The sequence below is a fragment of the Cryptotermes secundus genome, unplaced genomic scaffold, assembly GCF_002891405.2.
Source record: "Cryptotermes secundus unplaced genomic scaffold, Csec_1.0 scaffold736, whole genome shotgun sequence".
Classification (NCBI taxonomy): Eukaryota; Metazoa; Arthropoda; class Insecta; order Blattodea; family Kalotermitidae; genus Cryptotermes; species Cryptotermes secundus.
The window spans coordinates 1,828,588-1,851,960 of NW_019718280.1; the positions used below are offsets into that span (position 1 = coordinate 1,828,588).

The following is a 23,373-nucleotide window of genomic DNA, read 5'->3' on the forward strand; positions in this document are numbered from 1 at the left end:
ACATACATAAAATGCCAACAAAACTAAACTGAAAATTGCAGCAAATTACACGCAATCTATCTCATAAGAGTGGTGCATGTAGGGCTGATGATGTGCGGGTTTGCAGAACGTGCAGCTCAACCCGCAGTGACCCTGTTCCCTATGCAGCACAGCCAAGCACATCTGAATTCACCTGCACTCATTCATATTCAACTCACAAGCCGAAGCGCAGGCATTCAGCTGTTGGCTCGCTGACGTGTTGCGGTCAGTAGAGATGACGAGAGAAGCTTCATTGATACTTTATTTATTTAACAATGATTCATCAACTGCGCATACACTTTATACACAAGACTAAGTTATCGTCCGTTAGTGATGTAGACCGTTAAGTCATGATAAAAATTTATTATATTCTGTTTTCAACATACTTAAGATATTCTTAAGCCATTTGGAAAATCAGGCATAATTACACACAAATTTTCTTCTATATAGCTGCCTAAACAAATACAATGTTTCCTGGTTTGGAGAATACATAGAATGTATCTGACGTAAGAGGGAGAATCAGTAAATAGGTCACAAATGGACATAAATCTTAAAAAATGTGGTATTTTAACATAGAAAAAATATTTATTTCTCGATATATCCCCCACCGACATTCAAACTCTTGTCCCGTCACTTTACTAGTACGTAGAAGCCCGCAGCATACAATCATTTTGCCTTTTGTCTGAGCCACACTGCTTCAGTCGCAATCTCAACAGGGCGACATGGTGCGGCATATTCTGTGACTTTCGAACGCCCTTGACAGAATTTATTGACCCGGTTGTGAACCACTTCACGCGACACACACACTTTCCACCGTAGACAGGAAATATGTCTTTACGAATATTCCTTGAATTTAATTCTTTTGTCCACAAAAGACCCACAATAGAACGCTGTTCTTCGGTAGAGTACTCCACAAGCACGGTCGCCATTTTGACCAGTGAAACCAGTTTGTGAACATGCGCATGCGCTTCTGCTACTTGGACTGTGCTGCTACCTAGTGAAACATATGGAAAACATAGTTCACCCATTACAAATGTTTTACTTCCATTTGTGTTATACTTACTGACTTTCCCTGGTATAGTCGAAAGGTTGAGTTATTTATTAGTTATTAAGAATAGGAAGGAAGAAAGGAAAGGAAGGAAATTTCACCTATATTAAGGAACTATTGGTCTGTAGGGACTGAGGAGTACTGCGAAAAGAGCAAGAAGAATGATAGCTGGTTTCAATTAGATCTCGATATCTCCCTATTTATTACAAGGACCACCATCTTGTGTGAGGCTGATTCACCACTGAGTCATACCACTAATGGCGGCCAAACTTCTTATGCACGAGGTTCAGTTACAAAAGTGCAAAATCTCGTGAGGGCAGCAAGCCAAAGCAACTAACAAAAACACTTGTACAACTAATTTCGTGGACTGTGGTTTTGTCACACCATATTACAAGATAACTCGTATACACTTACACATATGCACACCCTTCCTCAAAATAGTCGCCGTTCATCTCTTGTTGTTATCCGGTTGAGAAACGTCACATCCTTGTCAGCACTCTCGATCAGGTCACGGCAAATGTTCATGCGATCATCAAGTTGGATTTGCGTCAGGACACGTGGAACACTGTGCTGGGTAACACGAGACATGTTCAGGTCATCAGACAGAATTTTGTGACAACTTCCATGGGTAATCCCTGCTGCTGCTACGATTTCGTCTACCGTTTAGGAGCGGTTGACATGCACTAACGTTGCAACTTTTTGGACCTTGAATTCATTTCTGACCGTTCCTGGCCGACCGGTATGCTCATCGACTTCCGAACTGTCTCTCAGCTGCGCAAAACGTCTGTGCCACTTAAATACAGCAATACGGCCCAAGGCTACTTCGCCGTACGCTTGCTTGGTAATCTGAAACGCTTCGCTAGCGGATTTGTCTAATTTGTTGCAGAAATTAACGTCTTTATGTTGCCCAAACTGCGATATTCTCGATTTCCGCCGCTCGCAGACAGCTGCCATACACTACAGTGTTTTTCTTTCTGAATACACCGCACGCGCGCAACTGCTGATAGTGGAATTCATGCAACAAGGGACCACAATAACGTCATAAGAGTACTGCGAAATACTACTAAAAACTGTGAAAGACTGTAACCGTTTTTCTTCGGTTCTGCTAGCTCCGGTAGAGCAATTCGATTCCTTTCAGGGCGTGTTGATTGGCCACGACTTGGGTGATTAGTGGGGCTTTAGGCGTAGGGAAATCACCACAACACCAATTAACAGTATGGAGTTTTTATTAAATTTGCACTAATTAAATAGAACAGCACCGTAGGGGTACACTTCACAGATTCGTGGATGTAGGCTTACTTACTGTTCTGGGGGACGCACATTTGATAGTTACCACAGGGCGTGTTTACGGGGATCCGAACACGTGTACCCCCGGTGAACGTAACTTTCAAAGTCTTCCTTGCCAAGCACCCTCTGAATGGTAAATATTTGCCCTAGTTACCCAAAATTCGGGCAAAGGACCTCCCACTTCGGACGATGATTGGCTGGACCGGGCAGACTGGGAGATTGCTTATCATTCTCCTCCAATTAGGAAAGCGAATATCCACTAGTGTACAGTTTAGGGGTGAACTTTGCCACCTGCTGCGTGGCTGTCAAACTGAGATTTTGGGTTAGCAGGAAACGACGCTGCTAAATTTATGACTCCCCCTGTCAAGTTTAGAATTTCTAAAGAACTCGGCCTTGTTAGGCATTAAATTAACTGATTTACGAAAGGGCAGCTGGCTTCAAGCTTGACCCAAGCCACTTGCTGCATGTCTCAAGGGGGAAAATTCCAAATTGTGAGGCGAAAGTGAGGAATTTCACAAAACCCTAACCATACACAAACATCAATTGACCTTCCCATAAACTGGACAGTTACAACACCGGCCATTCAGACCAAAAGTAGTGAAGTTCTGATATCCGGTGTACTGCTCCTCTGTGACAATGCGTATATATCCGCTCACAATCGAGCATTGCAGGAGCATTTCAACTGGGAGTTGTTTGACCACCCTCCCACTATTGAGCTCAATCCGAGCGACTGCCAACTTTTGCCTAGCCGAAATCACTGCGCTTCAAAAGTAATTAGGAGTTGATGAAAGATGTGAAAACGTGCCTAAGCTCAAAGGCGGCAGACTTCGTTGACACAGGCTTACAAGAACTTATTCCCTGACACGACAAATGCCTCAATTCCGGCGGGAACTACATTGTGAATTAGTTTACGAGTAAGTATATACGTATTGTTTGTATATAATAAACTGTTTTCTCCCATTGCTTGCTTTGTTAACAGTTCATCGGAAATTACTCTCCGAATAGACCTTGCAATAAGCTATTGTTCTTACACAAATAAACGGTAGAAGTGCAAGTGTACCCACGGCATTTCCCAAACACTGCCACGTGCTTCAGTGGCTCACACACATCACCATCATATATTGATATACGGCCCACGCTCCAAGAGTGGATAAGTTATTCTACGTAACCAACAGTGGAAACTAAGCCAGTCATTGTGTTCTTCTCTTACTTAACAACAGCTTGAACGTACTTTATCAGTTTAACGAATTTATTTGTTTATTTCTGAGGTTCTCACAGCGGTCCTTGTGAAGAACACTATATTATGGGATACAACGTCTTGTAAATATCGTAGTTAACTGACAAAGCTAAACTCCTTAAGCTGAAAAGTAATGCTGTAGACTTGTAGAGCATTGTGGAGACACCTGTTCAAATCTCGGACGGGCACCGAGTATTCTGATTGAAGTTTTTCATGGTTCTCCTCAGTGCCTCTGTGCACATTGTAGTACTTTACCTCGAGTCAGTCATGACTATTTTATTCCATATATTTTCCAATCAACCATTCATCAATCAAACTACTGTTCGATGATACTGTAGCGGTCCGTGCTACAGCTGCATGACGCAAAAATAGAACTGCTGGAACGGGGTTTCCTCTGCGGTCCGTGCCGAGATGTTATAAGTGTACAGTTAGTGAAGTGGAGTGAAATGAAATGAGTTGGTTAGTGAGTTTGAACTGCTACGGTTCAGTTGTTGTGAGCTGTTGCTCTTAGATGCTGGTAGCTGATGCACGGGGATAGTTAGAGAACCCAAAGTAAGGGGAAAGTTGGCCTTTAGAAGCCGTTAACAGGCAACGACTGGTGAAGACACAGCAGACTTAGTGCGCAATGTAGTGAAATATATAGTGTGTGAATTAGCGACAGTACTATAGTTATTTGCAGTTACAAGTCGTGTGTATCGGCGTACAATAAATCCATTTACCAATCTAATCCAGTTTATAGTCACCCATACACGTGACACTACGTATACTACACTCCGGTAGCGCCATAAAATATCCCCACAATTACGTTGGCAATACTGTGTAGAGAGTTACTGTCTGGCGAAATTTAATTTCTTGCGGTTCCCTAACCTCATACATGCCGCCTGTCTGCCCAGTCCTTGCGGAAGTAACGTGGAATATAAAAAGAGAATTAGACGAGCAAGCAAGAATAACAAATACCCGAGCTTTTTCAACCACGAAACGTTGTCCTCCTGTTAAAGCTCTTGAATTCTTCCATCCTTTCAGCCTCTCACTCCATTACTCTTTAATGATTCCCAACGGGAATTCTTTCCGACTACTTTCTTGTTTCTACCTAATTCATTTTATTGCTTTCCTCGAGAAAGAAAAAACTTATGATTGTGTAGTTAAGAAAGCCATTAGTGTGTGTTCTTAACTGATTCTTCGTATTCTCAGCCTCCAGTTGCCGCGATAAGGATTCCTGCATAATTCGTTGTGGACTCCATTTTTATTATAACTAACCCTGTGTTAGCAGAACCGAAAGTTCGACATCATCAACTTGCCATCATCTTCCAATACACCATCTTGAAAAGTGCCATAGACTAGGCTGTTTCGCCGTCTTGTCTCATAGGGTTTACTGACCCTTTGGAGGAATTTACTGGCCCCAACTTCGGGGTCCAAGGGCGGACAAGTAAGCAGTAACCAGAGTTACTCCTATTGCTGCTTGCTTTCCTTATTCTTCCACGCCCTGAAGAAGGCATTAAATTCCACCGAAACATCAGAAATCCGGATCCACATATCCGAGAACTCTCTTGTGGCCGCTGTGAGAATATCAGATATCCTCTGTGTTCCATCTTATGTTATCCCATTTTTTGTCATGTTTGAAAGTGGTTTCTTTAACATGGACACATTTTGGTACACCTAACTGAAGTAAGCGTAAAAGTAAAGCTATCCCTGTAACAGACCTCGGAGGCCCATAGGTCTGTGAGACGTCGAGGCTCCCACATTTTCTACACAGGTGGCGGTGAATTGTCAGCCTTACTCGCCGGGCTCCCTTTACCCCCATGAAGATTCCCGGAATTAATTAAGTTTGACACGACCCCAGCGCCAATTGTGGCTGGAAGTGTTAGGTCAATTGAAAAATCCAATGACCTCATAGGCAATGGACACCGCGACCTTCCGGGTTGTAGCATAGTGTCTCAACCATCTATTTATATAACTTCCTAGAAATAAAAACTAGTTGAACTTTTAATATTTAAGTTTTATTTTACTTAAGTGGGTTTAATTTATGTAAATATAGTAGTAGAATTATGCTTTATTGTTAGGAACCTCGGTTTGGGGTTACCGAAATAATTGCAATTGTTAAATTATTACGTTTGAGCTGGGAAATATATAAGAGGCAAATTTTGAACTTTCCTTTGGATTCTGGTGCCAGAAGACTTCTGTGGGCCATAAATCACACCCAAAAAAAAAAAAAGCATATCCGAAGTGAGCCCAGGTCAGAATATTATAGCGGACAGTTGTGAAATGAACGTTGCTTAGACGACCAATAACCTGTAGGTTACGGAGCCATGTTATAATAAACCAGTTCTTAATGAGAGCTATATGTCATCCTTTGACGACGCCATTTAAAATACTGGAAAGAAAGACGGCAGGAGGATACGAATTTCCCCACGGGGGCTCCATTCTTCCACTTTTCCTCCCTCAGTTCAGATACAATTTATAGAAAGTATTTCTGCTTCCGACATGGATACTGAAGTGTCCACGTTGTCGTGCAGTGAGTATTATTCAAGTAAAATATAAAATGTCCACGAGGGGATCAGTAAATAGGCAACAAATGAAGTAAAAGTACTGTAGTGGATGTAATAGGTTTTCTGCGTGTACCACCAGGTAGTAGCGCAGTCCACCTTCGTGACAGTCTAGGGAGCAGACACACATGCGCATGTTCAGAGACTGCTTTCACTAGCCAAAATGGCGACCGTGCTTGAGGGCTGTACTACCGAAGTGTAGAGTTCTGTTGTACTTCTTTTGTGCGCAAAAGGACTCAATGCAAAGGGTGTTCATAGAGCAATGTTTCAAGTTTACTGTGGGAAGTGTTTGTCGCATAAAGCAATTCACAGATGGGGTCGAGAAATTATGTCAAGGGCGTTCGAAAGTCGGAGACGGTGCCCGACCATGTCGCATTGTTGAGATTGCGACTGAAACAATGTGGCACAGAAATAGTAAAAAAGGCTTCCATGCTGCGGGTTCCACACTGGTATAGCGATGGGACAAGTGTATCAATGTTGGAGGATATGTTGAGAAATAAAAAGTTTTTCCAGGTTCGAATATCACATGTTCTACGTTTTATATCCATTTGTGATTATTTACTGACTCTCCCTCATATAGTATTTTCACCTATTATTTTGTAGACTAAACAGGAATTCCGAGCCGTCCGTATTGACTTACACGATGCCAAGCTCTAAGTTACGTTGTATAGTATCCCATAATGACACGTATTTTATCTCTGTCTCTACAAAATGCGTTGACCAATACAAGTCAACCGACTTATCACTGTCCACGGCCGAAAGGCGAACTGCTTTGTGACTGAGTACTACGAGCATCAACAGAGCCACTGTCTGACTCTACAGGTCTCCTTCCTCTCCGCACTTCCTGCCGCAGAGGTCTAGAAGTGTGCATCAGCAGAGCAACAGCGCCCCACCGGAAAGGACTATTGTTATGTGGCCGTTGATGACAGCGGTAAGTATGAAATATTGTGAATTAGCATCAACGACTTACATAAACAGAAAATACACTCGATTACATGTCATAGCTTATTTCGAGGTACGACACAATAAATTAATCAAGAAATTAGATATACGTATATTATATTTTTTACTCCATAGATGCTTCATTATGCATGTAATTGCTAGAGCAGTTCAGGGTGTCGTTGCATGAAATGAAATAACATTTCACGGAACTGCACATGTTGAACCTACACGTCTATATAATTGAGAGTGACACGCAAAATTCGTCCCATGATGCACTTAACGTAGCTGTGACTTGTATGTAGAAAATTGTCATTTCGGATCCGTGGAGGTCCATCAGCGACTGTTCGTCTTATTCATCGGTTCCCATGAAACCTGATGAAAGAAGCACAACTACACACTTGTAATGCCCCATACAGAAGTATCGTGTTCTGACCAAGGAAGTAACCAGTTTCATGGAACTGAGTGTCTCTTGAGAGGCCGCCACTCGCTCAGCTACTCCTGAAATTTCAAAAAATTTGTGGAACCCGAACGTTCATTGTAGTGTTCACAAGAGCCCTCTACCGGTCCTCATCGTTTACGTCATTCTAGTCCATATCACTCCATCCTATTCATCTAAGATCCATTTTAATATTACCCACCCACCTCAGGCTTTCCCACGAAAATCCTATATGTATTCCTCTTCTCCCAATTCATGCTACATACCTGGATCATCCCATCCTCATTGATTTCTCGTCCATGATATGTATGTATTGACCGTCTTGTAGTGCACAGAATCTCACATGTCACTTCACTACATGTTTCGTCATCACTGTGCCATCCTCGGGTGTGTTATTTACGTTAAACTGTTGCACTGCTCGCCGTCATGTGTCGTCTATAAAATGATTTAAAATGTATATTCTTCATGTACTATATTAAAATTTGTTAAGATTTATCATCTTATACGTATAAGAGTCGTGAAAGCAACTGAAAAGGGAACCCAGTTCCTGGCGGTACAACTGGACCACCCCGTTCCTGGGGGATATAAACATGGGGACCTGGCCTCCAGGTTGGGGGAGACTCGAATCTGAGACAGTAAAATATGGCCATGAATCCTGGACTCGGACCTGAGAATGAATGAACTGGCGAGGCCCAGCAACGATTGTAAACGACAGACCCATCCTCTCGTCAGAGAGGATGTTACACAAAGACTATTACCGCAAGCGTTCAAGTAAAAAGAAACTGGGCTTGAGTCTTAAGGGGCTTGGCGCCAAGACGAACTGATTGGCGGTAAACCAGCAGTCGTTAAATGACTCTGACTCTGACTCTGAACATTGAACCGTAGAACGAGAAAGAGAATGGAGCGACTGCAGCCCAGTCCTAGCGATTTGTGAAGTGGGTAGATTAGTCATAACGCTATAATTTTCCAGAAAGCGTGGGTGAGATTCTCAAGCCTGGCTGCAGTGTTCGGTAGCAGGCTATTGTGCACATGGCAATAGACATTCAGACCCTATAGATGTCTTGGAATATATTGACTAGTTCAGCGACTGTCAGAATTTCAAGGATAACCCCTATTTTTAACATAAAGTGCTTTCTTATGTCTGCATATTTTTTCGTTCATTTCTTTTTTCTTCTATCCAAGTCTTAGATCTCTGTACTCTAAGGGGTTAGACGTAGGAAGTTTCAAGCCCAAATAAACACAGATAAACAACAAGGAAAGGCAAACACACTAAGCGAAATGCAGGAAACAGCAAAGTTAAGGGAAATGCATCAAGCCTTCTTCTCTCATTTTTTCCCTCTGTTTTTCTTCCTTTCTTTTAGCTTCCCCGTTCACTTGCCACTACCGCAGAAAAGAGCCCTCTCTGCCCCTTCTTTAGTTCTAAATTGTTCGGACACGCGGGATTAGTTTGAATCGCCTCAAGAACGTGTGAAGCAACTGAGTCTCCCCTCTGCGGCCACGTGTAACGCAACGCTGTAGTCAGTGACCCAATGGTTCTGGCTCTCGTCCTATTGTTCCGTGCTCTTCGTGTCTGGGATCATTTGCTGTGTTCGCGAAAACACCATCGTTTCATTTTAACAGTGACCTAATTTCGCAACTTGACTTTTGCAATGACATTTGTCTGCGGTGTCGGGTGTTTTTGTGTTTGTGTCCATGCGTCAATTGTATACATTTCTTAGGCTTTATTATATCGTGTTTTTACGGTTTACTTAATTAAATAAACAAAGGGACACGCGGTAGCCTAGTTGGTTGAGGCACTATGCTACAAGCAGGTAGATCGCGGGTTCAAGTCCCGATGTGGTCACTGAATTTTTGTTCAATTGACCTAATCTTTTAAGCCGAACTATGGCCCTGAGGTCGACTCAGCCTCTAACAGAAATGAGTACCGAGAATATTCTTGGGGTTAAAGGGCGGCCGGCGCGTAGGGCTGAGAATCTTGCCGCCATCTATGAGCCGATTGTCTAGAAAATGTGGGAACCTCAACATCTCACAACCCTATGGGCCTCCACTGCCTGTTACAGGGATAGCTTTACTTACTTAGAGTAAATAAACAAATAAATGTCACTTTCGAATAACTAACACTTTACGACATTAACGTCATGCAAGGACACTAGAAGATTTACAGGAACCAAAATTAAATTTCCGTAATATCTCTTAACGTAACATATAAAAGCATAATAAATTTATTTAAAATCTGAACAGTAGTAGAAAATTAGCATTGTGCATCTAGTTTTCTAGGCGCGTAACCTGAAGCGAAATTATGCTTCATGAATGGGCGGCACTTGAAGCGAGGAATACCTGACTTAGCGAGTCTCGGTACAGTCTCACAAAAACAACTGACTGTACTCATATAACAAAAGTACGTTTCATCAACACAGGGTTTCTGTTCTGCTCTTTTAAATATCAATGCAATTTATTTTCGAATTTAGTGCAATTTGCACATGTTCCAATTAATTTCCCGTTAGTGTAGAAACTAACAGGTTTCCTTTATTTTATAGGAAATGTCATATGTCATTCATAAGGGGTTAGAACCCAGGTTTCATTTAAATCTCGTGATGAAACCAGAATATAGGCTGAAATTCATACGTCCATTTTAATGTTCCTCTGTCTGATATATCGTACTTACAGAAGACAGTTTAGGATACATATAATACATGTATACAGAGCGCTACGTCACGCAGTAAATCTTCTGTGTAATTGAGAAGTAACAGGTTAGAATCTCGGCCGATATCACGACTATTCTGACAGATTTGAAGGTTTTACGCAGTTCCCCGAAATAGGCCACAACCCCTTCCTTCCACATCGCTTCCAGTTCATCATGACAGCCCCTTCCTTCCACATCGCTTCCAGTTCATCATTCATTAATGATCCTAATCTGAGATCCTGACAATCTCTTTACAGGCACAGAGCATTATATGTATTTTATATATGTAAACAGTGTGTAACATTAAGGTTCTCTGCAGCACTGGAAATTGCCCAAAGTACACCCCAGCCCGCAATTTGCACACGGCTTTCAATCTACACTATGGATACGATTATACAACAAAATTCTGCAGGCAACAAGCAAAAGACATGCAAAATCAAAAGAATGAACATGTTTGCAGTATAGGACATGGCGAAGCCAAACATAGAAAATACACGTATAAGAGATTTAAATTCTGGGAAGGTAAGCTTACGACCGTTCAAGTGACTAAGCTGCCGTTGTAGCATAAGATACCAAAGATAACCATGATCTGTTTTGCAAAGCCTGGACTGAAAAAGAACTTGTGTATAGTGGAAAAGGAAGAATTTCCAATAACGTGTTATATGTGTCATACCTAGACTTGTCAAAAGGCCAAGCATATAAGAGAGAAATCCATCCTCTAGTCAGAGGGAATGTTATATAAGGGCTATGGCCTCAAGGGTTCAGTTTAAAAAAAAATGACTTTGAATCATCATGCCAGAAGTCTTGGTTTGGGAGAGAGTACGAGTAGCTTCGTAGGGTGTTCGGTTTCGGGCTTCGGTCGCATTACCGACGGAAAACAATACGTGGTACAAATTGGATAGCACACTAATAGGATTAAGCCTGCCGTGGCGCAAAAGCAGACAAGAAATTCCTGCCTCTGTTGGGAATGAAACTTTGTCTTTCAACAGGTGGCGTTTCGCTTTATCGACTGAGTTATCGATGCTCGTAATATTACGTTCAGAAATAATTTTCAAACTCTGTTCCGAGGAATCCCTTTTTTTCCATGAGGAATCCCCAAATTTTAAATTAAATTTCTTTACTTAAGGATTTTTTCTTCAGTGTCAATGAAGGAAATAATTTTTTGTGATAAAAATAGGAATGAAGACGACATTTCTGTTAAGAATAACGCCCAGATGTGTTCCAGCTGAAAAATGGAACACAATAGAATTTACTGTTTACATCGTGTAACGTACTTGACCTAGATATTACACCGCTTAACACCTGGTGTTTACGGTATATAAACCCTTTCATATCAAGAGCTCTTTTATATTTTTTTCTACGGGCTATATTTCACCATTCCTCCCTCATTTCCCCATTTGAGCTTCGCTGATTGTAAATAACTTCCAATATTTCTCAAATTTCTCTATACTAATTCGTTATACGGCCGATCACTGTGGCCGCGCGATCTAAAGCATGAACTGCCTTCGCCCGCTCAAACACTGGGATCGTGGGTTCGAATCCCACTTGAGGCATGATATCTATGTGCATTTATTCTGAGTTTATGTTGTCCTGTATGCAGATAGCGGCCTTGTGAGGGACTGATCCCCCGCCCAAGGAGTCCTACCGACTGTGTAAAAGATCAGGAAATTGAAAAGCGGTCAAGCTCAAACAAAGGGATATAGAGTCATAGATAGATAGATAGAAGAGATAGAATTCGTTATATGTACTACCACTTGTTAAGGATTTAACATGGGGTTTGGATCGGTAACTGAATTTATTGCACGTTACAGCTCACAACTACAGGTAATTATAACGTTATGGCTAATCTACACACTTAATCACTGTTTCAAAATTTAGACTCCTATTTCTTCACCAGACGTTGCTAAATAACGACTCCGAACAATTGGTATTCCTCTGCCATAATAGCTACTTTGATATCATCTAAAGGCTTCAATTTTCTCTGAAATATTTTTCCTTATTTTTGTTATAAGTCTCTCTTGAATTTACTTGTCACTCTCATATTAAAGTATAGATACAAGGGCATGAAATCTTAGTGATATTGTATTCTAGAGAGAATATTTGTGATTTTTAGAATAAATATGTTATTATTCTGACCGACCGAGCGACCGCCGCTTTTCGGCGAAATTAGTGCCAACTTCAGCAGTCAGCGCGTGGTCAGCGCAATGGATCCCCATGGCCATTAATTTCGGTTTTCTAGACCGGAGCCGTTATTTCCTTGAAATAGCTCCTCACATATCCTGACGAGACTGAGTGAACGCCGTTCCACGCCCACTACTTCTCAGAAAATGTAGTAGCACCGGGAATGGAACCCGGACCTCTGGATCTGTAACCAGGAACTCTGATCTCTAGACCACTGATTCGGTCGGCATAGTTCGCTTGCGGACTACGACCACGGAGTTCTGTTTATATTATTATTCCCACGTATCCTGGTGACGCGACATGTAATTAATGGTTTCCTGATTAGATGACTCGATTTATTGGACAATCACCAGGCGGAACTACAATTTTGCTGTAACTGTAACGCTTCGTAACTACGAAAAATAGCGAAGTCGGTATAGCGACTGGCTACTGGCTGGACAACTTAGGGATCGGAGTTCGCGTCCCGTTAGGGTCAAGAACTTTTTCTTCTCCAAATCGTCCGGACCTGCTCTGAGGTCCACCCAACCTCTTATCTATTGGGTACTGGGGTCCCTTTCCCCAGGGGTAAAGCGGCCGGGGAGTGAAGCTAACCACTTACCTCCAGATAGTGCCGAGTTCAAGAAGATATGGGTCTATACATCCACTCCCCCATACGCCTTCATGGGGTAGTGATTGATTCCTTAAACACAGGAAAACTTTGCTTTATTTTTACTTTTAATTTGCTTCTGACTTCTTCTGACTTATGTTTGTCTCCTGTCTTCTGTCGTATTCTGCCATCTGTTAGTCAGTTCTCTGCCTGAGGAAGGTTCAGGTCGAACCATATGGAGATCGCTTCCTTCCACAATACATTTATCTTCTTCGCTGTCACTCTGCTTTGGATGTTCGTTGCCGTGTGAACGGAGACGTTTCTATATGCGTTGCCTAGGAATCGACGTGACTCTATATACAATGCATCACTTCTTCAGTCGTATTCGTTGCCATGGAAACCTCTTCAGTAGTTCCTCTGTTGCCGTGATTATTGAGACTTTCCCTACTAAGTAACCCAAGTTCTATTATTTACCGCGCTACACGGGCTTTTCTGGTTCCATATCTCATTACTTTGAGCAACCCGTGACATTATTATTAATTAGTTATTATTTTCTATTTTCTCCGAAAGAATAATGATTAGTGGACCTGGATGAAACTATCTGGTCCCATGGCGGAATTGTGTATAGACTGCGATGTAGCTTTGGGTCCCATAAAGGGCGGTGAATGTGGACTTGGTTGTTGAGAGGCTGTTAGCTTTTCAAGCAGGATAACAATGTTTACACAGAGATGTAGTCTCTTACTCCAACTTATTTTGCAATCTTGTGATGGAAGCTACACGTATAACTATCAAGAACGTAAGTGTATTCACAGGTTTATTTACAAGAAAGTGATCCTTAATATATATATAAAACAAACAATGTTTAAATGTTATATTAAAAAAAGTATATACGAAAAAGTTTAAATTTGATGGAGCAAAATCTTTTCTGAGTTGTAAATTACATAAAAGTGTCCTAAAATTGCATATTACTTTTCCCGCGTTCTTTCAGTTGTTTCGGATTTTTGTGGCAGAAATTCTCTACAAAAATAGCGAACACAGAAGAATGTATCTGGTTTTGATAGGTGCATGAGACTGCTTTTTGCAAAAGCATTTCCCATAAATATTCAACATATCGGAATCTCATACAAATAAAATGCATGCATCTATGTAAGAACTGAACCTTCATGTTCTACTAAATGTATCCGGCCTAACATACGCCATTCTGGCATGACGTAAAGATTATTAAGAACGAATGTATTCTACTTTAATGGCGCTCGCGCCATTCCCGGCTGGCCACCGTCTCAAAACTGGACTATGGTCTAAACTTAGGCCGTACCAGGCCGTGAAGGCCCATAGGGTGGTGAGACGTTGAGGGTCCCACATTATCTAGACAATCGGCTCAAAGATGGCGGTAAGGTTGTCAGCCTTACGCGCCGGCCGCGCTTTACTCCTCAGGAAAAGTACGGTGATTGAATGTGATTGAGTAACTGAGAGAAGATATACAGGAGAAAAGGAAGTGCATGTATCGGGTAGTGCAATGTTTACGTCTCGTGATACGGCTGTGTGATGAGAGTTGGCTCATAAAGAACGCCGTAGTGGTTTGTGGGGCGGGTTAGGAGGGATGCAGCTGTAAAATATAACGGTGACATACTCTTGTTTCCTTGTCAAAGTCTGCTGTAACGGAAGTTAATAAATTTCTATAGCAGAAAACACAGAGTCCGTTCCTCATTTATTCCCCATTTCTAACCTTACAGCGCCATCTTGTAACGGAAAATGTGAGCAGTAATTAAGAGTTTCTCTCTGCTTCTGTGCCCCAACCACCCTCCTCTGTTTGATCCTGTCGTTCGCTTGACATCGTCACCTCTTATTTTTGTTCAATTTCCTTTCCTTCTTTAGTGTCTTTTTATTTCTTTTACGTTCACTCCTTTTTTTTAATTCTCCAAAGTTTATTTTTCTTCTACATTTTATTCTGTCTCCTCGATGGTACAGTCTGTAACATGTGAAGAATGAAACATTTCATTTTGGCCATGGAACAAGTTTGATTTAAGGGGGCTCCATAGCTTGGCGATTAGTTGACTGGTTGTCAACGCGGGGGCCCGGATTCAAGCCCGAGGCTAGTCATGTAGGATTTCTGGTGTACAAAGTGGCACTAGGGCAGGTTTTCTCCGAGTATTTCGGTTTTCCCTGACAATCACCCTCGTCCATCATATGGGGCTCGTACAATAGGTCACAGTGTTAGCAGGACCAAGCGGACTCAGTCCCACCTCACTAAGAATAATTATATATAGTATATACTAAGTACTCCTCTGTATTAGACGTCAAATCTGAAAGTGTCACGTTTCTTGCACTGATTCCAGAGCCCCCATAGCTGCAGATCTGACCACTATGGTGTTCTGTGCCATCTTCATTATGGTAAAAAATTTGGTGTGATATAAATTAGTTACTATATCTAATCGGGACAAAATGCAGTCTAAATGTGACATAAAACTCCAAGAGCTCTCATATGAGAAAATAAGCATAATCGTGAACTATGTGATTGCTTATCGTCGATTCTAGACTGGAACCGAACCACTTGTCTTGGATACGGAAGTAACTAGTGTGTCCGCCTGTAGCTAAAGCCTTGTCTTTCACTATCTTCAGAAATCAAGTTAGAGCCTTGGTTCAATAGAAACGTCCCCAAATCTCAGAATCCATTTCTTCTACACCTACTTGAAATGCTTTACTATTCGCCTCTGTTTTCTAGAGTGAAAGATTCTCTTGCGAAGAAGAAGAGGGGGGGGGACACGGTTTTGGAAATGGAGTGAATTTGAAGAGAGTTCCAATGGGTAAGGAATGGGATGGTGTGGAAGCTTGTTTCAGTTTGTTAAATGGTCCAGAGTAAAAGCTTACGGTGTTCGCTCCCCCGCCCTCCCCTTCACTAAACCACGTAGCCCAAACATTACATTCAAGACGTATGGGGTTTCTTGAGATGCTGATGTAGGTACGTTGCTATACTGGTTTGAGACAAGAGAAGTTCTTTTTCCAGGAGATGGGATAAGTTATACTTCATTTAATTCTAATAATTGTTAATTCTGAAATCAATTTAAATATCTTTTTCTAATTGTCAAAAATTCTGAAGCCATTTTTAAACAGTATTCTTAATTATTAAGAATTCTGAAATAATTTTAAATATTATAAAGTAATTTTCACAAAATCCAGTAATTCTGAATATTATACACCATCGTCAGTGCCATTTAGAATCTAATTTTGACGTTGTTTTGTAAAATGTTCTTTCAGTCCTGAAGTAATTTTCTGCGAAGAATTTAATTTTAACTATTTCGGATTTAATATGCTTCGATTTATGTGCAGAAGACATGGTTTCCTATTCGTTTATAAATCGAAAAATGCACATTATTGTGCAGAGAACTAGCCTCTAACTAGCTGACATATTTTCACATGATTAAAGTGACCATAATTGGGTTTTTGGAGTGGATGATTGGATTTATTGACACCTTACACACTCAACTCCCAACTACAAGTAATACAGCCCCATTGCTTACCTACACAAGTTACAGATCACTAGGAATCTCAGTTCTCATTACGGATTTGTAACAGCCTCACTCTCACTTCAGACAACACATGAAGTCTATTTTGCACAGTCTAATTCCTTTCTTGCCATTATTCTGCCAACTGCCAATTCATTTGTCGTTCTAGCTACGTGAGGTCCTCTTTATATACCATCGGGGCGGCCTCCATAGAAAACTCAACTCGCAAATCATATTCTATTGTTGCGTGACGTCACCGTGAACGTGCTAACCAATCGTTCCACAGCAACGGCTGTACGCGTCATATCTGGTATTGTGACAACTCATCTCTTGTTGCGTAACGTCATTACCTAGCAACGCCTGTTTCTCTGGCTCCAGAGATCTTGCTTCGAGCCAATACGCCACAATATTACTTAGAGTGCTGGTGTTCAAAATGTATTTACGAGAGTGATGAAAACTTTCCACAGCAAGTGCCTAACAATTAATAATTACACGCTCACTGCACCTGCGGTCACGCGAGCAAAGTAAGCAATTTCGATTTTCTATGGGCTATGGTCTTCGGCCGCCAAGTGAGGTAGAAGCACGGGAAGAGAACATCTCACAGTCGTTACGAAATGCTAGTCAGTTGAAAAACAACATTTTAAGCCTCTTGGGATATGTCAGAAGAGTTGACTACATTCTTGCCCACAGAACATAAGCGAATGATGTTATACCAGAGGTACTGCACAGATCGTCAGCTGACTCAATAAGTACACATCCTTACGGGAGATTTCCTTAAAATCTACTTCATTACTCTGCTCCCACGTGCGTTTGATACTGAAATTTGGTGATTTGCAAGAGAACTACTATATCAAACTAACGTTGTTCCTTTTTTCGTCATATGAGCAAAATATACAGTTCGTCATATGTGACTTCAAAATCACAAAGTTCCGTGTTACGTAATATTCTCCAGTTACAATTTACAATATCAGTTAGGTATAAATCTTTTTGGCATAATTCTGTTTTCGGTAATTTGCATTTTTTCCCAGCAAAGTGACTTCTTATATATAATTTAGACAATATAAACTACTGAAATTATTGAAAAGACTAATATTTTATTATGTTTCATATTCTACAGAAGTTTCAAGAACATAAATTTATGTTTAATTTTTCTTAAAACTTTATGTCTAATAACTCGTTTGAAACCGACAATAGTTGAATCCAGAAAGAAACAAAGTAACATGTTTGTTGTCTTCGTTCGAAGGTTCATTATGTGGCTGCATATAAAACAACGGACTATTGTATCGCTCCAGTATTGTAATGAAATGCATTAATAATCTAAAGCCGACAATTTTATATGTATTTTTTAAATCGTTTTGGAACTTCCAGATCCTGACAGAATTATTACATATAAAACTTAGGCAAACAGCAAAGCACGTTTTCTGAAGTGATTAATTTATGATTAATATAAGTGTCGTATAACAACTTTCATTTTCTACGTTAATTTCCAAAAGTAAAGAGAAGAGATAGCATGTGATCAGAAATTCTTGTAAACCGAGGAAGAAAGCTAGTAATGAAAATAAGACAGTCTTAAATATATTCCTTGCAGTAAGACGAACGCGAGTCACGCCGCAGTAGACACAACCTATCAAGAAAGTAAATATATACCACATATTTCATACCTTCTAGCAACGAGTTTCGGAGAAACGCTGCAACATAAATCTGGGCTTTGAACCTTCCATGACCTGGGGGCCACTTTCAGGCTTTCACATCGACTCATGGGTCGACGGGTTATAAATGGCAACAATACACGTGTCACACGAACTGCGGGGTTCGGGTCAAAATAATGGTGACGCTTTACAAGAAAATGAGTTATTATTCATTTGGATTTTCTTTTACGTGACACAGTGAGGCAAAACCATTTTCTTGAAAATGTTTTGATGTGGTAACACAGTGTCCAATGTTTAAATATACTTGTAATTTCGGTAAATGTTGGCGTTACCCGGAAACAAATACAGATTTCACGCACTTACACTTTACCAACAAATGGTTGCTAACTTCTCATCTGTTTTAAAATACGTACACAAATTATTTTACAATGTTACGTTCCCATTTTGGTAAAATTAAAAAAAAATCGCTTTACTTACTTTTTTTCCCCCACCCCACAATAATTCTTCGTAGAAATGAAGGGTTGTCTTGTTTTCGGGTCATCTGAGGATGGCACAGTGATGCCGAAACATATAGTGAAGTGACATGTGAGATTGAGTGCACTAAAGACGGGCAATACATACATATCATGGACGAGAATCAGTGCAACAGGACGCTAAAATACATCTTAGTGTCACTTTCGACAGGAGGATGGTATGGAGACACCATGTCGAAAGCACTATGGCGAACATCTTGGGCACGTACATAAAGGACATATTCTCTATTAGAAATTGGGCGTTTAAGTACAAATATTAAATTTACACTTTACAAAGTTCTGATTGAGTTATGACTTATACCTGTTCCACCTGGGAGTGTCCGGCGGACGCTCATCCCTTGAAACTGCAGCGCCTGAAGAACAGAGTACTCCACGCTATTGGGAACCTTGACAGGTGCACACCAGTCCGCGAACTGAACATGGCCTTCAAAATTCCTTACGTTTACGACTACATAACAAAAACTGGCAGGCGTCTTCTTGAAAACCACTGCTTATTTCGACCTCACAGGACGTCATTAAATGGCACGATAAGAGGAAATTTTCTTATTGAGTTAACATGTTATTTTTTAGCTACATTAATGAAATGCATATCCGGTTCCTAAGAGCTCTACTGTCTACTACGTACGCTGAAGTTTTTATGAAAGAAAGACAAAGCTATCCCTGTAACAGGCCGTGAAGGCCCATAGGATTGTGAGGCGTCGAGGCTTCCATATCATCCAAAAAATCGGCTCACAGATGGCAGTAAGGTTAAGCGCCTGCTGAGCTTTGGACCCAAGAATATTCCTGGTACTCATTTCTGTTAGAGGCTTAGTTGACCCCAGAGCCACAATGCTACTGGAACGATTAGGTTAATTGAAAAATCCAATGACCTCATCGGGAATCGAACCAACAACCTTCCGGCTTGTAGCATAGTGTCTCAGCCAACTACACTACCTTGTGCCCCGAAGTTTCATGATACGTTGTGTAAATAGTTCCAAATATTAAACTATGATAACGAAGTTAAATAATAGTACAAAAGTTATTGCATAAAATAAATGCACAATTGTGCGGGAGTATGTGAAAGTTCCAGCTGCACTTATTTGTATCTTCATTTCAACGTGAATAGAGACTATACATTTTTCTATGTTCTTGTCAAAGCTATTTAGATAATATCATATTCTATATACATGATAAACTGAAAATAAAAAAAATTGATTTCGTATTCACACACATCCTTCAATATAAATGCATTGAGCGTTACTTTATCAAGAATTGTTATGACTGTAATCCTCTATCATTCTGTTTTCTTTTCGAAATGATATGGCCTATTTGTCCCAAGCAAAAACGGTTGAGCCACAGAAACAGGCGTTTCTGAGTAATACGCGCAACAACAATGGAACAACGGGGTTATGCAACCCGCTTCTAGGCATTGGCTCAGTAAACACACTTCCGCGCAGGCGCAGTGATGTCACATGCCAACAATACTTAGCCGTCACTTGACTTATTTTCTGTGTGGCCTGCGCTACGACGGTTCAAATATGTTTTCTGTGTTGTCCGTGCCGTTGCTGTGTAACAAGAATCCGCTTGCGGTCCAGGAGAGTTTTTAGCTGAGTTCCGAAGTTCCCAGGTGATTGAACAAAATACTGCATAAAGACTTCTTAGTGGTCTGAAGTGCTAATTTCTCTATTAAGATCCGTTGCTAGGAGACGACTAGTGGAAATTAAGAATGCCAATTCGTGTGCAACGATGTATTGTAAATTATGTAAATCAGCGATAGCGCTGTATTAATTGTGATTAAGAGAACACGTAACAGAAGTGCCAGTAAATCCAATCATACTATCTAGAACACGTTACTTTTCGTCATGCATACCCCCCTACACGTGACAATATTTATACCACATATCATGAAAACATTAGTATATGCAATTCAATTTGGACATGTTGAAATTGGATTTTTATTTGAATAACATAGTTACGTGGTGAAAAAATATATATATAAAGTTTTCTAGTTTATCACCTATGAGCTGTGAGGAAAAAATGAAGTGGTTTCCAATAAAACAATGATCATCGTTAAAGTTGTATCGACTGTTATGAAAATAAATTTTGTAATTATTGAACACAACAGGATACAGAATTTAAAGACAATTTCTTTATCATTTTTATTAAAAGTAGAAGTATAAATTTAATTCCAAATCAATAATTTTCACTTACTTAGTTACTTCTTCGAATCTCTGATGTAACAAAAACACGAACAGAAGCTCTGAAATAATGTCATTTTGGTTTATTAAATATTTCTCTCCTTTGTACCTTCTAGCCGCAAACTCCGCAGCTCTCTCTCATGGGACAGTCCAGAATTTTCCTGTGGTTTCTACTTTCCCCGAGGCTGCAACAAGCAGAAATCATATTTCCCAAGAGAGGCCGAACACTGCGCAACAAAATGGAGGAAATGTTATTTCTTTTCCGTCTTTCATTCCCTCGTTACCGTCGTCTTGTATTGGTTCAATCACATAAAAACAGGGCACATGAAACTCTCAGTACAGAAATTAAATAGAACCTCCGTTTCTAAGGTATAATACACGGATAGGCGTGTTCCAGATATTAATACTAAAACGATTGTAAGTTAAAACTAACGACACTTACTAAAATAGAGAAAGACTGACATGTATGTATTGTTTTATGTGACTGGGAGACGACCAATCAAAATTCGCGGAAGTACCATGTATGTGTAGGAATTATGCCTCGTGGTCGCAGTTTACGGATTTTGATTTTCTGACGGAAGAACGGCTTCCACATCTGAGGGGACTTCCCCCGTCCCGAAAAGAACAACTTTCTCCAATATCCCTTGTAGTTTACATTTCATTAATCAGTCTAACATTTGCCGCTCCGTGTTCTGAGAGAAAGCGCCCTGAATAAAGCCACAAATTGACAAATAATTACATAATACATAATAAATAAATAAATGAAATACAGGACATAATCTTGAATATGATTTTAACTTGCTGTTTTGCTGTTGGGTTTACCCGAGATGGAAGCAGGATCTTAAAGAAAATAATATTACGATATTAAGTAGGTAAGCTATTATATAAGGTAAAGTTAAAGGTAAATTTGTTCTTGAGGATAATTAATTAAGCGTCAGGCCATGAAGACGTGTGGTGAAGCTGAGATAGAGCTCCAACATTCTTGATCCCAGCGCTAGATGTAGATGGGTGGCTAGCTTCTCGCCCCGGCCACTTTACCCACAGGAAAAGAGCCCCTTATGCAAGTTGGTTGGGCCCCAAAGCGCGTCTGGAGGCTGTGGATTAGAGATAAATCTTGCCCCTGTCGGGAATCGAATTCCAGGAGTCGCTATACCGACTGCTCTATCCAGCCAACCGGTACAGACTTATCAGGTGGGAATGTTTAATTCCAAAGTAAGCATAAAATTTTCGTGATTAAAAGGTACTAATTTTTTTTAACAGTATCCATCTTCCTAATTTCTATTTCAGGCGACTTCCTTCGTCAGGTTGAAATGTTACTCTGTCGTCTGGATATAATAAGGATAAAGGTATCCCCGTAACAGGCCGTGAAGGCCCATAAGGTTGTGAGACGACGAGTTTACCACATTTTTTAGACAGTCGGCTCACAGATGAAGGTGAGATTGTCAGCCTTAAGCGCCGGTCGCCATTTGCCTCGCAGGAAGATACCTTCTATTAGAGGTTGAGCCGATCCCAGGGCCATAGTGCGGCTGGAAGGATTAGGTCAATTGAAAAATCCATTGACCTCATCAGGATATGAACCAGCGACCTTTCCGCTTGTAGCATAGTGCCTCAACCAACTAAGTTACCGCGTGACGCGCCTGGAGACAAGGGCTAGTTCTAACGAATGGGCCCAATAGAATAGGGTTTGTTTTATCTGAGGACGGAGGCAGATTCCAGTCTCCGAAACGTCGTCTCAAATGAAAATTATGAAGATGGATAACGCCCAAAAGGCTAATCATTGTTGTAGTCTCGGTAGTGTCTCAAGTCTGCATTATTGCAAGGACTGCATATACGTTGTCTCGAAGTTAATAATTGTAGAAGTCAGTTTCATGATGGGTTCCGATTCTGACGAAATATTCTTGACCCGTGTTCTGTCTAATATTGCGACAGAAACACAGCAGCGGAGCTTTAACTCTTGTTCTTTCAGAAGCCATAGCAATCCAAAGGATACTATGAATAGTATGAGCTGTATGGAAATTCGCTTCTTTTTCAGAATCCTTGGAAATAAAGGAAATCTTTTTTGTCACAATTTTTCCTTAATCTCTTTCGGTCTACTTCACTTCCGCCCCCCCCCCCCACTCCTCTCTCAATTCACTCCTTTTTTAACTTCCCTAAATCATTTAGACTTTACTGACTTGCTTTACAAGGAACAGACAGAAAAAATATTTCACTTTGAAATTCAGATTTCGAAAAAGAATGGCTCCTAATCATCTACAAAACATCCAGTTGAGGTCCTGAATATCAACACACATTTTATCCTTGCATATCCTTGTGTCAGAGAACAGATATACTGCCATCTGAGACCCATAGTTTACAGTGTTACTAAAATTAAAAAAGGTAAAAAGTAAATGTATCTCTGTAGCAGGCCGTGGAGGCCCATAGGATTGTGAGATGTTGAGATTCCCACATTTTTCTAGACAGTCGGTTCATAGATGGCGGTAAGGCTGTCAGCCTTATGCGCCAGCCGCCTTTTACCCGCAGGAAGATTCCTGGTACTCATTTCTGTTAGAG

At 40.7% G+C, this 23,373-nt stretch overlaps 1 long non-coding RNA gene across 1 annotated transcript in view; it reads left to right on the top strand.

The window, feature by feature from the left end:
• The window catches only part of LOC117283197, a 100,669-nt gene that overhangs the window by 21,791 nt on the left and 55,505 nt on the right, over positions 1 to 23,373 (top strand). Inside the window, exon 2 of the long non-coding RNA XR_004514207.1 lies at positions 6,956 to 7,064. This is a non-coding gene — a long non-coding RNA (uncharacterized LOC117283197). The remainder of the gene's footprint in view (positions 1 to 6,955; positions 7,065 to 23,373) is intronic.